The following is a 12,956-nucleotide window of genomic DNA, read 5'->3' as shown; positions in this document are numbered from 1 at the left end:
TTCCTGGGGGGGAGGTTCATGGTGGAATCTGGGAGTCCCCTTTAAAAAGGGGTCCCTCAGATGCCCACCCCCCCTCCCAGGAGAAATGAGTATAGAGGTACTTGTACCCCATACCCATTTCCTTTAAGAGTTAAAGTAAATAAACACACAGACACTTAGAAAAAGTATTTTAATTGAACAAAAAACATAACCACGAAAAAAGTCCTTTAATATTCTTAATTAACCATTAATACTTACCTGTCCCTTTAAATAAATGATCCCTCGCAATATCCTCGGAAATGTTCTATCAGTTACAATGTAACAAAGTTATTACAATGTATCAACTTTGTTACATTGTAACTACGCCGCACCCGACGCCACTCGCCGCTCAGCCGCCGCATACGCGTCCGTGCAGGACGCTAAGTCCCCGCAGCTCCCGCTGTCCACCCCGCCCACATCTGTCACCCACATGTCACCCACATGTGGGTGACATGTGGGTGACATGTGGGAGAGGCGGGGAGGGCAGCGGAGCCGGCGGGGACTTAGCGTCCTGCACGGACCCGACAGAGCTCTCTAAAGCATCTTTGTATTTGGGCTCCAAGGAGCCCCATTGGTCCTTAGCAGACCAATGGGGTTCCTTCAAATCAGAAGGAACCCCATTGGTCTGCTAAGGACCAATGGGGCTCCTTGGAGCCCAAATACAAAGATGCTTAGAGAGCTCTGAGCTATAGCTCAGAGCTCTGTCGGGTCCTGCAGCGCAGACGCGGTGGCGGCGGCGGCGGTGAGTGACGTCGGGTGCGGCGTAGTTACAATGTAACAAAGTTGATACATTGTAATAACTTTGTTACATTGTAACTGATAGAACATTTCCGAGGATATTGCGAGGGATCATTTATTTAAAGGGACAGGTAAGTATTAATGGTTAATTAAGAATATTAAAGGACTTTTTTCGTGGTTATGTTTTTTGTTCAATTAAAATACTTTTTCTAAGTGTCTGTGTGTTTATTTACTTTAACTCTTAAAGGAAATGGGTATGGGGTACAAGTACCTCTATACTCATTTCTCCTGGGAGGGGGGGTGGGCATCTGGGGGACCCCTTTTTAAAGGGGACTCCCAGATTCCACCATGAACCTCCCCCCCAGGAAATCGCGGCCTCCACCTCCACCGCCCATCGGAGGTGGAGAAGAGCCCCTTGTCCTTGGATTGGACAAGGGCTCGGAGGGGGAGGGGAAAGCTTGGCTGCCCCTCCCCTTCCGAGACCCCCCAATCCATGGACCATGCGGGCTGGTATAGTCAGGGTGCGGAGCCCCACGCGGCCGGTGCTCCGCATTCTGGCTATCCCAGCCTGCATGGGGGACAAGGGGTTAAAGAGGTCTGGGAGGGGGGACCCCACGTCGTTTTTTTTTTATATTTCCCACACTCAGAACGAAGTAAGTAAAACTCTTCCCACTTGGGGGAATCTATGAAAATAATACACTATTGTTACCTGTGCAAAAAAAACTGACATTTTCCACATTTAAAAGACATTTTCGCCCTTGAAACTTAAAAATCGATTTTCTCAAAAACTATAAGGTCTTTTTGAAAAAAAATTTTTTCCTCTTATTCCCACTGATCCCCTTAATATACCCTGGGAATTTGGTGTTCCTAAACTTTAAGCAGGCTTTGCTATTAACCGTTAAAGTCGGCGGGTTTTTAAATGTTTACATTTTTCCTTTGAAACTTTAACATCGATTTTCTCAAAAACTATAAGGTCTTTTTGAAAAAAAAAATTTTTCCTCTTATTCCTCCTGATCTCCTTAATATATTCTCCAAATTTGAGGCTCTTAACATTTAAGGGGGCTTTGCTATTAACCCTTAAAGTCGGCGGCTTTTTTATATTATACGGAGCGTTACGGTTTAACGCGAAATTACGGTAGCGTTTAATGCGAAATTACGGCATGAACGAAACGCGAAATTTCGCGTTGAAAATTACGCTTACGGTATTTTCAATTACGATTTTAATGGCAATTTCGCTACGCTAATTTCGCATCGTAATCGCAAATTTCGCATGCGTAATTATAGTAATGCGAAATTACGAAAATTTCAGCTCAACTCTATGTCCACCCCCCCTCCCCCCCCAAAAAAAATTGTCTTTTTGTGGAGATGGGTTATGAACCTTGGTGTAAATTTGCCCAAATGTCCACTACTTGGAAGACTGGTTTGTTTGATCCTCATTAGTGCATGGCATGGATTAATATGGCTCTATGGGGTAGGACTTCAAACACCTGAAGTTAGATTTCTCAGCAAGCTCATGGTGAACAAGAACTCCACATTCTTGGGAGCTCTGGTTCACCATGAGCTTTCTGGGCAAACTGTTCCACCTGTGAATACTCACACTGTGGAATAAAATCTACCAGTCCAGCAAAATGCTGAGACATCAGCATTTATACAGGGGTCACACTTGCTGATGATTTGTTAATCAAGTGCATTAGATTAGCAGCACCTGGCTGCTACTTAACCTTAATTCCTATGGAAGTGATTTCGATTTTTCACACACTGTTTCTGCATTTTGACTTGGTCCTTGTGATAAAATGACATATAGTGTATATATATGCAATTTATTATTTCTCTAAGGTTGGATTTACCAAGTTTTATGACCTGCTAAGAACCAGATGATTTCTTATTATGACGTGATAAATAAAACATTAGAATTGAAAAGGGTGTGAGGGTGTAAGTGCTGTAAGTATTTGCTTCTAGGAGACCTGTTTGTAGAGATGAGGAAAAGGTAGACAATTCCTTTTACTTAGCTTTTCACAAATATGCAGTAAGTTTCTTTTTTGCATCAATCTTTTAAAAAAAACATAATTGCAGACCTCTTTTAAGATCAATGTAATGGTTTATAATAAAGACCCCATAACCTCGTCAGAATCTGGAACGTTCTGTTTTAGTTTCGGTACCCAAACGAAGCCTCACATACCTGAACATGTGATTGGTGTTTAACCAACACCTCAGTGATGCATTATTGTGCAGGACACAAGAGATTTGATGTGCATCTAGGAATCATGGTTCTAATCTTTTTGAAGTCCCTTCTGGAGACCTTGGCTTCTTGCTTTCCTCAATAGTGTTTATTAATTGGTGACACAAAAAGAATTCTGTAATCCTGGATGGCTTACATATGTACATTTCTGGGAAAAATCACAGTACACTATCTGCATGTTCCCCAGTGTCTCCACCACATGCTTGAGTGCCCTTCCACAACCCCCCCCCCCCTCCCCCCCCAAAAAAAACAAAAAAAAACATATTGATAAGTAAGGCTAGGTCCACACTACACCAGATGCACAATGTCACAGTGTAACCTGGCAAGATGTTTACACTAACCCCAATTGTTCATCTGGTCCACAACTGCTGCAGTCATTATCATCACCATTCCAGTCCACTGACACCACCATTCGGGTCCTCCAGGCTGCTAACAATGCTGCTGGGCTTGGGGGCAAGCACTGGGAGTCCCGGGAGAAGCATTAGGCTCCCATTGGATTCTAAAAGATCAATGGGAATCCTACTTAGCTAGAGGGAGGATTCACACCTAAACCAATGAGAAGAGAAGATTCCCATTGTAATTTTGCAAACCTGTATTGAAGAATCTGGTGGATATGTTCAGTGCATTGCCATCTATTTTAGGTAAGCACCTGGTTGGTGATCTTTAACAGCTTTCTCCAAATATACTATCACAGCCACGGCCCATTCTCAGCTGACGACTTTGTAACCTAATTGCTGTTTTCAGCTGTAAGGACTGATTAGGATATAGGTGCCCACTAATGATGCAATCTTGATTGTACAATTTTACCAAATCCAGAAATACTTTGGCTACTTCAGGTAGTCCCTCATATTACCTAGTAATATTTAGGTAGTCTCTCATATTACATACGACTAGTTTACACTTAAAATCGTAAGCTCTAAGTTTTTCATTTTTCAGATATACTGCTCAGGTTCCAGCTGAGCAGTAAGTTCTTCTTTATGGAGAGGGGAGGCAGATGTATGTGCAGAAACATGCTTTGGGAGCTTCCTTTGAGGTGCTTGTAGAGAACAAATGACATTGAATATTTTAATCCTTCTTAAGCTGAATACTCACTTGTCAGTGGATCGGGAAACCTCACAGCAGCACAGGCTTCCCGATGAACGAGGTTCCTCAATCCATCTTCCTGCCTGCAGGAACACACAACGTCATGTGACGGCACGAATGAGAGTTCAAACAATCACGACACTTTGCGTAGGAGTCGTCAGATGTCATTGGGGATCTTAAAGAACCAATCCGCTGTGGCGGTCATTAACGCCGCACATCGCAAAATGTAGTTTGCCTAATCATGAGCCTGTACCCATATCATGAGATCAGGGAAACTATCGCTTGTCGCTTAAAAGTATTATCAGAAGAATCGTGCAAAGAATCGCAAGGTGGGTATGAGCCTTAAAGAAACCCATCAATGACGCAATCTTGATTGTTCAATCGTATCAAATCTATGTAGTAGAAGGTTAACCTGAGTGAGTATACGTTATACTTTAGTTAGTCCCTCATATTACACACAAGTGGCAAGATGTTGCAATCAAGTTTGTATCATTAATGGGAACTTTCAGTGGATAACAGAGGAAGAGGTCGGCAATACTGGGGGGTACCTGTACACAATTTAGATTTCAGACCAAAATGATCAAGAATGATTGTTTTGGCCAAGGAAAATGAAAAGTTGCTTTAGTCTTGGCTCAGCTAACTGCAAGAAGACAATACAGTGGGAGTGCCAACCATATGGATGTCTGTACTCTAGCCCAAACATTTTAACCCTGTACAGAAGTATGAGTGTATAACTGGCATTGCTCTTAGGAAAATCTGTGAAATGACAGATGAAATGTTCTCGCTCATGTATAAGCTGAGGAATTTTTAGTGCTGCAATGGTGGGATAGTTGATCTGCGTTGAAAAAAAAACCTGTTGAATATCTGTTTATTTTATTTCCACTTGTAGAGTTTAACTTTGTTTTCTCTGTTCTGTGTCAGTCACTGCTATGATTTGTTCTGCTTTTTTTGTATAAAGATATTGTTTAAATCACTGATCCAAACTACACCCAACGAGACTGAGGAAATCCTGTGTGAATTATGGATGGTTAGGAAGGATTTCATGAGATTAACATAAACAGCCTCTTTATATCTTGAGAAATATTAAATAAAGCATGAAAACATTGAACAGGTGAATACAGCCACAGTAAAATCAGGGCTCCATCTTTTAGTTATATTTATATGTTAACAGGTTAAAGAAACATAACAAGCTTTACTAAAAGTGTTGCATCAGAATGCACCGCATTTACTTCACACTGCCACTTTATCCACCACTACAGTATATCTACGTCCTTTGTGACGATCTGGCACATCTGATGCAGTACTAATTGGTGAATGGGAATATATGTTTCCTTAGCTAATGATATTGCTTTTTACCATTAAAAATAATTTTATTTTCTCAGTTCATAGTGAAAAATACACTCTGTAGCATTATTTCAGAATCAAATATCTTCACCATAAATTGTGACAGGAACATAATCTAAGTTTTGTGATAAGCGGTAAGAATAGCCACACTAAATTTGTGTTTTTTTATCTACAGTAGCACTTTTTATTTTTAAACTGGAATTGGTAAACCTGAGAAATAATGTGTTTTTTCTATATGTTTTCCCATAAAAATTCATAGAAAGCAAATTTGTTTGAGGGAAAAATGGCATACAATCAAAGCATTTGTCTTGAAAAAAAAAAACAATATATATTTCATTTCTGTGTCTTAAGTATGAATAAAGTTATTTCTGATTAAATAAAGACAAAGCTAAACTGTCAAAACTGCTCTGGTGGGAAACAAGGTCTAGATGTGAAGTGGTTAATGTGGTCATACACGGGAAGATTTCCATACAATTTGCCAAACAGATCAATCCCTCTGATCTGTTTATGATCAGAGAGGGATCAAATTCTCCCATACATGGCACACAGATTCACCATGAAACCTATTGAAAATCTTTCGAAATGCTGCATTGCACTGTTCAATACAGTGCAATGCTATGGGCGGTAAGTCTACCGCCACTCCTCCGCTATGTTTGATTGAACGAAATTTACCATCCAGTCCGATAATAAAGTTGATAGTTTTTTTTCCACACATGGATGGAAATTACAATTGATGCAGATCTTGATAGATGCAGCAGATTCAATCACAATGATCAAATTTGCCAGTAAAAATGATGCAAGTATTTACTGTGGTTGTACACAGCAATTCGATTGCTTGATATCCAACCAACGATCAGGTGGTGATTCCCTCAATAGATTGCCATGCAATTTCTTATCACTTAAAGGAATACTGTAGGGGGGTTGGGGGAAAAATGAGTTGAACTTACCCGGGACTTCTAATGGTCACCTGTGATGACGCAGCCACTCACCAATGCTCCGGCCCCGCCCCTGGTTCACTTCTGGAATTTCAGACTTTAAAGTCTGAAAACCACTGCGCCTGCATTGCCATGTCCTCACTCCTGCTGATGTCACCAGGAGGGTACTGCGCAGGTCCAGTATGGTCTGTGCCTGTGCAGTATGCCCCTGGTGACATCAGCAGGAGCGAGGACACGGCAATGCAGGCGCAGTGGTTTTCAGACTTTAAAGTCTGAAATTCCAGAAGTGAACTGGAGGCGGGGCTGGAGCATCGGTGAGTGGCTGCGTGGGCACAGGATGTCTGCGGGGGACCATTAGAAGCCCCGGGTAAGTTCAACTCATTTTCCCCCGAACCCCCTACAGTATTCCTTTAAGTGTCCATTCTAAGCAGTCAGTAGACGTTTGCAAAACTAAGGCAATCTTTGCTGGACAATTATTGTCTGAGAAAGTTGAACTTGGTCAATTCTCCATTTGAGTGATTTAAAACTACTGTAGCCAGATGAACCAGCAAGCTCATGGTGAACCAGAACACCTAGGAGTAAGTGTAAAGGGCTAAAAAGGACTAAAAGGCCCTCTTACTAAAACTACCCCTTAGACCCACATTAATCCATGCCATGCACCGAGGAGGACTAATCAGTCTGAAACAGTCTGTATGCATGTTGGATTATTGTGGCTCTGTACTATTAACATCACATGGACTTCCTGTCATAATAGGTAAGAAGTGTTAGTTACTAGGAAGGAAGGTCATGAAAGCTAAGGGTTAGAGACCACAGTACACACGGTGGTGATAGTGGTCTTCCCATCCCATAGTGGTACATTTGGCTGCTATAGTTGCTCTGCAGAGAACAGAGCAAGTGTGCACAGTGGCATATTAGATAACACTCTTCCCTAGCAGTGCTGGGTCCCCGGTTCGATTCCCAGCCAGGGCACTATCTTCAAGGAGTTTCTATGTACTTCCCATGTTGGTGTGGGTTTCCTCCAGGCAATATGGGTTCCTCCCACATCCCAAAAACATGCAAATAATTGAATTGGCTTCCACCTAGAATTGGCCCTAGACTACGATGGACAGATGGCTATGGTAGTGATTAGATTGTTAACCCGTGTGAGGGTCAGTAAGAACCAAGACTATATACTGTACTCTGTACAGTGCTTCGGAAGATGCGAAGATGGAAGAAGCGCTATATAAATACTTACAGTATAATAATGATATATACCATTTTTTTGCTCTTTGATTTCAATGGTGTTTGGCTTTATGACCTACTGGGCCTCAACCCAGTCCTGTTAGACCAAGAAGCCCTTGACCTATACTGAGGGAAACTTGAACAACACTAGTTCTGATGCCACTGACTGCACACGTGTTGCAAGCTTTGGAAACAGAAATTACTAAAGCTAGAATATCTGCAGACAGCTATGTAATCAGTCTCCTTTTGAAAGGAAATAGAAATGACATCCATCTATATTTTTATTTTTCTTATTAATTTGTAGCACATATTGCATGCTGTTGTACTGATACACATTTCCAAACAAATTACATGGACAAACAAGGACAATATGGAATAAAATACACTTGTATTCTGATCATGTGCTGCCGTACGTAGATATAAATGGGTGAATCAATATACATTTCCTTTAGCCTGATATTTCTGCAAAAATGAAAAAAAAAAGTGCAAAGAATGATGAATTATTGATGTTACAACCTATGCTTAAGCAGACTCTTCAAGTCTTTTATTTCAAATATAAAGGACCATAAGAATGGTCTCTCCCATCCCCCAAATGTTTGTGAGCCTCCCTTTGTCCTACTATGAATAATTTCTTAACTTTCTCATTACATGAGCCAACTAAGCCAATTAGACTCCTTCTTAGAGAGCTCTTTGTTTCTACCTTTGCCAGTGGCAATTTTAAGTTAAGATGGTCCTTATATCAGATTATACAGGTTAATTGTACCTTTTCAGGGCTGGGAAGATAAGCAAACATGGGAATTGAAATGTAAATTGTAAATGCTTGTTTGACCATTTTAAAAGCAATTAAAGAAGCAGAAGGAAATGTAACATAGCAATAATGTGGGCCATGCCTGTACTGATTTTTTGTTTTTGTTAGATTGCTAAATAAAATGAGTTACTAAAATATGTGTTTTAGTAAGGATGAAGCCAAAAGCCTTCCTAAAATGTTAATATACTTACATATATTTACAGTAAGTGTGCATAAAATAGTTTGTGATCAATAATAAAAAGTTATTTTATTGCTGACCTTGCTACTTTTGTAACATACAAGCGTATTACTGATGTTGTTTCAGGAAAGATTGTTTTGCCAGGGCAAAAAGTAGAGTGTGTACTTAGCTCCATAATGTGATCTACATCTAATTCTAAGTCAAGATATAACTAAATAATGGGCAGGAAATTATCTCTCCCAACAACAGTGTCTTATACTGGGAATACACAATGAGATTTTTCAGTCGATTTATTGTTCGATCTTATTTTCTTATTTTCTTATTTTAGATTGATTTTCCGATGGATTTTCTAATCTTTTCTTATCAATTATCATTCACTTCTATGAGAAATTGATCAGAAAACTATTGAAAATGTTGGAAATTATTTATCAAACCATCTATCTAACACAAAATCTAATGGTGTATCCCAGCATTGGAGCAGCAAGCTACTTAAAGGGACTCCGAGCTGCTCTCATAGGCATGCCTTTAAGACTCTGACCAGTACTGCACAGTACTTAAAGATGCATACATTTCTGTAGCTTGTGTTCTCCTCTTTCATTTGATGCCTGAATCGCCAATCTACACCAAATAGTTTTCATTTGATTTCAATTTAAACATTGCGGCTGCCATCTTGGCTATGTTATAACTTCAGAGTCAACACTATCTTCTCTGTTAGAGAAGTGCATCACTGAATGAAGCAGGAAGAGGAAGTGACACGCATGGCCATTGCAAGAGGCTCCTCCAGAGGGGTCATAGCACGACTTTGTTGGAAATTTTCTAGCTTAAAGGCATGCCCAAGAGAGGTGCTCGAAGTCCCTTTAAAGGGTTGTAGTAAAGTCATTACAATGTAGTGGCAATGCTTGTTGTCCTCTAATCTCTCCCTCTTTGAAAACAAAAATGACATGTTTAAAACATCAGAAATACATTGTGGTATAAATCTTTAAAGAATTGTCTGTAATGATATCAGTAAGTTATCTTGAATGAAGTGTCTAAAGTTTGTTGGAGCCATTATTCTTGATTTACTAGCTGGTGGCATATGCTATGCTGCACCGGGCAGGAGTCCTCCAAGGCCCAAGTCCAGTAAAGCCAGAAAAAAAAACACCAGTTTTTAGAATGGAAAAGTTACTCCAGATTATATAATCTCTGTTGTTCGAGATGAAATAGCCAAGTTGAAAATCTCTTAAAAAGAACCCGTCAGTCTCCATTAAAGCGGAATATAACCCTGCATTTCAACTTTGCTCTAAAACATTATTTACAGCATATTATATGCAACCAGCATTTTTTTTTACTAGACCAGCATTGGAAGGGTTACACACAGAGGTTTAAAGTTCCATGGAGAGATATGCAGACGCATCCGAAGTTCAGATAGATACATTTAACTAAATAAAATGCAACAAGTGAGAAATGTTACACACTCTTTGGCTGTCCTCCAGCTCCTGCACAGTCAGAGAGAGTGAGTCACATTCCACACTTAGATACATTTAAGTAAAGAAAATGTATCTATGTAAGCTTCGGATGCGTCTGTATTTCTCTCCAGGAACTTTAAAGCTCTGTGTGTAACCCTTCCAATGCTGGTCTAGTAAAAAAAATGCTGGTTGCATATAATATACTGTAAATAATGTTTTAGAGCAAAGTTGAAATGCAGGGTTATATTCCGCTTTAATAATTGGGTCTGTCAAATTTTGTAGTTAGACTAAGACTGACTTCAGGAAGATTTTGAGCACATTCTGCTCTATTGATAGCGATGTTTCCATCTTCGAAGCAGCGTTATAACAATATTGCAAGCGGAGTTTAAACAGGAAGTGTACCATTAAATGATACTGGATATTGGCTAATTGCATAGATTACAATTCCAAGCTTTGAGATGGGTCAAGGACTTTTGTCAGGAATGGTGAAATGCAGAATTTGAAACTTATCATGCTTAATATACACTAAGGCAGTGCATAACACATTTGTTATGTTGTTATACGCACTTATGGAAAATTTGCATAGATATAAATCAATCTTGCAAAATCTGATTCTATTGAAATTATTGTAATTGACTTAGTGTTAATCCAAACTCTGCATGTCTTTCATGGAAGGGGGTGTAATGGTGGAAGTGGAACAGGAAATAGTGCTTACTTAAAGATTAATAGAGAATTGACAGGATATCTTTCACAGAAAATAAGGATGCATTTAACTTTTTAATGCAGAGGAATTTCTAGGGTACAGCACTTGACGTCTACTTTGTGGCAAATCTATATTTGTTTTTGTTTTTGCTGTTATTATGGCTTCTGGGTAAAAAATGCATTGCTATTTCTACTTGTTTCACATTGGAAAATCAATACTTTTTATCTGTATCCGTGAACTCAAATGACTTCTGTCTGTGGGCTGCAAGTAATGCATACAATCTGAAATATGTGCATTATTGTCCAAGAAAACACATTCATGTCAAACTCTGATTTATATACAGACACCAGTGGAATTAAAGGAAAAAAAATGTCAAGTGGTAATCGGCCATTTCCACACACTGTAAATGTCAATAATATAAATTGAGAAAATGATTTGTGAACACTTCTGAATTTATATATGAATGATTTCTAAAGTGTTATTTAAATCATCAAAACCACTATACTACGTTAGACTTGTTATTTCATTATTAACAAGCATAGAATTATAGGTTGTAAAGAAGATGTTCTAGTTTGTTAGCAATTCCTCCATACTATGTGTTCAAGTATTTTTTTCTTTTCTTTCAATGTAAAATAGACAATTGATGACTAAGCTTCTGTTCCAAATCCAAAGCAGAATGCAGTAAGTGCGCAGCCATAGGCCTCAAGGGAGCCTTGATCCCTCCTCTCTAGTTTGCCTCTCAGTTGTTCATGGTTTCGTCTGCCTTGAAGGATCAGGACCAGGGATGGTCGTAGTCAGCCAACTTCGCTACGCTGGAACTACGCGTAGTTTTACGCAATTACACATTGCCAAACTACGGCTTTGAAATCAAATATTCGCTTCGTAAGCATTTTCGTAGATTGCACTTTAAAATACGCAATTACACGTAGTGTGAAGTGTAGTATATGCGGATGCTTATGCCCACATGCAGAAAATTTTATGCATTAATTTCGCTATAAATGCTTACACCAGGAACTCTTCTATGCGTACATTCCCCTTTCCAATGCGTAAATTTGTAAGCATACAATCGCACGCGGAAAATTAGACGTGAGTAACGCATTCGTAGTTCACTACGCAATACACATGTTAACTACGCATAGTGGCGTAAGCTACACATAGCGTTACTTCGCTATGCGTAAATTCGTAAGCGTAGTTTTGAAACGTCACCTACGAACTATGATGCGTAGATGCGAACTACGATGCGTAAATTCGCACTGGCATAGTTTCTGCTCATCCCTGATCAGGACTTAGCTCATAGACTGGAACGGCAGAAGGGGTGGGGCAGAAAGAACAATTCAGAAAACTCTGAACCCGCTTAAAGAGAAACTCCGACCAAGAATTTAACTTTATCCCAATCAGTAGCTGATACCCCCTTTTACATGACAAATCTATTGCATTTCACAAACAGACCATCAGGGGGCGCTGTATGACTGATATTGTGGTGAAACCCCTCCCACAAGAAGCTCTGGGACCGCGGTACTCTGGGCAAACTGCCACAATGTAACAATGTTCACAGACAGGAAATAGCTGTTTACAGCTGTCTGTAACAGCCAGAACAGCTTGAAACAGCTACATAACCTGCCCACAGTAACAATGTCACCATGTAATACATGTCAGAATGTGAATCTGGGAGAGGAAAGTTTTTACAATGAGCAAACACTGACTAAATCATTTATACATAATTATGGTAATAAAATGAAGCACTTTCCTCTTTAAGGCACGTGCACATGTCCAACATGCACGCGACCAACATGATAAACTACACGACCTGATGAAGAGCACGACCTGTATGTCCACACGTCTAGACAGCTAAATGACCAGCTCATTTACATACTGCGCATGCAAACAGAATGACAGACTACACATTCAACCATTCAAATGACTTGTACACATGCACCAACTGCATGATATCAGACTAACATAGACTAACATAGATCCGACAGTTGGATTCGGCAAACCGCCGGTTATCAGTCGCTCATAAAGTTATTTGCAGGCGTACACATGCCTGATTATAGTCCAACAGCCTAAAGTCAAGCGATAATCAGGCTGCAGGTTGGTCCATGTGTACTTAGCTTTAGACCTAGGTTGTGTTACACTCCAGAAAGGTCTTTTTCAAGGAAAAAATCTCAGTGGAGAGAACTGCACTAGGTAGTGATTTACTTAATCCTTTAGGTAGGCCACTTCCTGTGATCTTTGCATTATTTC

At 39.8% G+C, this 12,956-nt stretch overlaps 1 protein-coding gene across 7 annotated transcripts in view; it reads left to right on the top strand.

Annotated features, from left to right (window-relative positions):
- BMPR1B (bone morphogenetic protein receptor type 1B) overlaps nucleotides 1–12,956 on the top strand; it is a 664,739-nt gene that overhangs the window by 464,554 nt on the left and 187,229 nt on the right. The window contains exon 1 of one of the 7 annotated variants that reach the window (XM_068232382.1): nucleotides 12,736–12,803. The exons of the other annotated variants lie outside the window; for them this stretch is intronic. The gene's annotated coding sequence lies outside the window, so the exon portion shown is untranslated. Of the gene's footprint in view, nucleotides 1–12,735; nucleotides 12,804–12,956 lie in introns of those variants that run through there. 7 annotated transcript variants of the gene reach the window in all.

The sequence above is a fragment of the Hyperolius riggenbachi genome, chromosome 1 (assembly GCF_040937935.1).
Source record: "Hyperolius riggenbachi isolate aHypRig1 chromosome 1, aHypRig1.pri, whole genome shotgun sequence".
Lineage (NCBI taxonomy): Eukaryota > Metazoa > Chordata > Amphibia > Anura > Hyperoliidae > Hyperolius > Hyperolius riggenbachi.
This window is presented reverse-complemented; position numbering and strand designations above follow the sequence as displayed.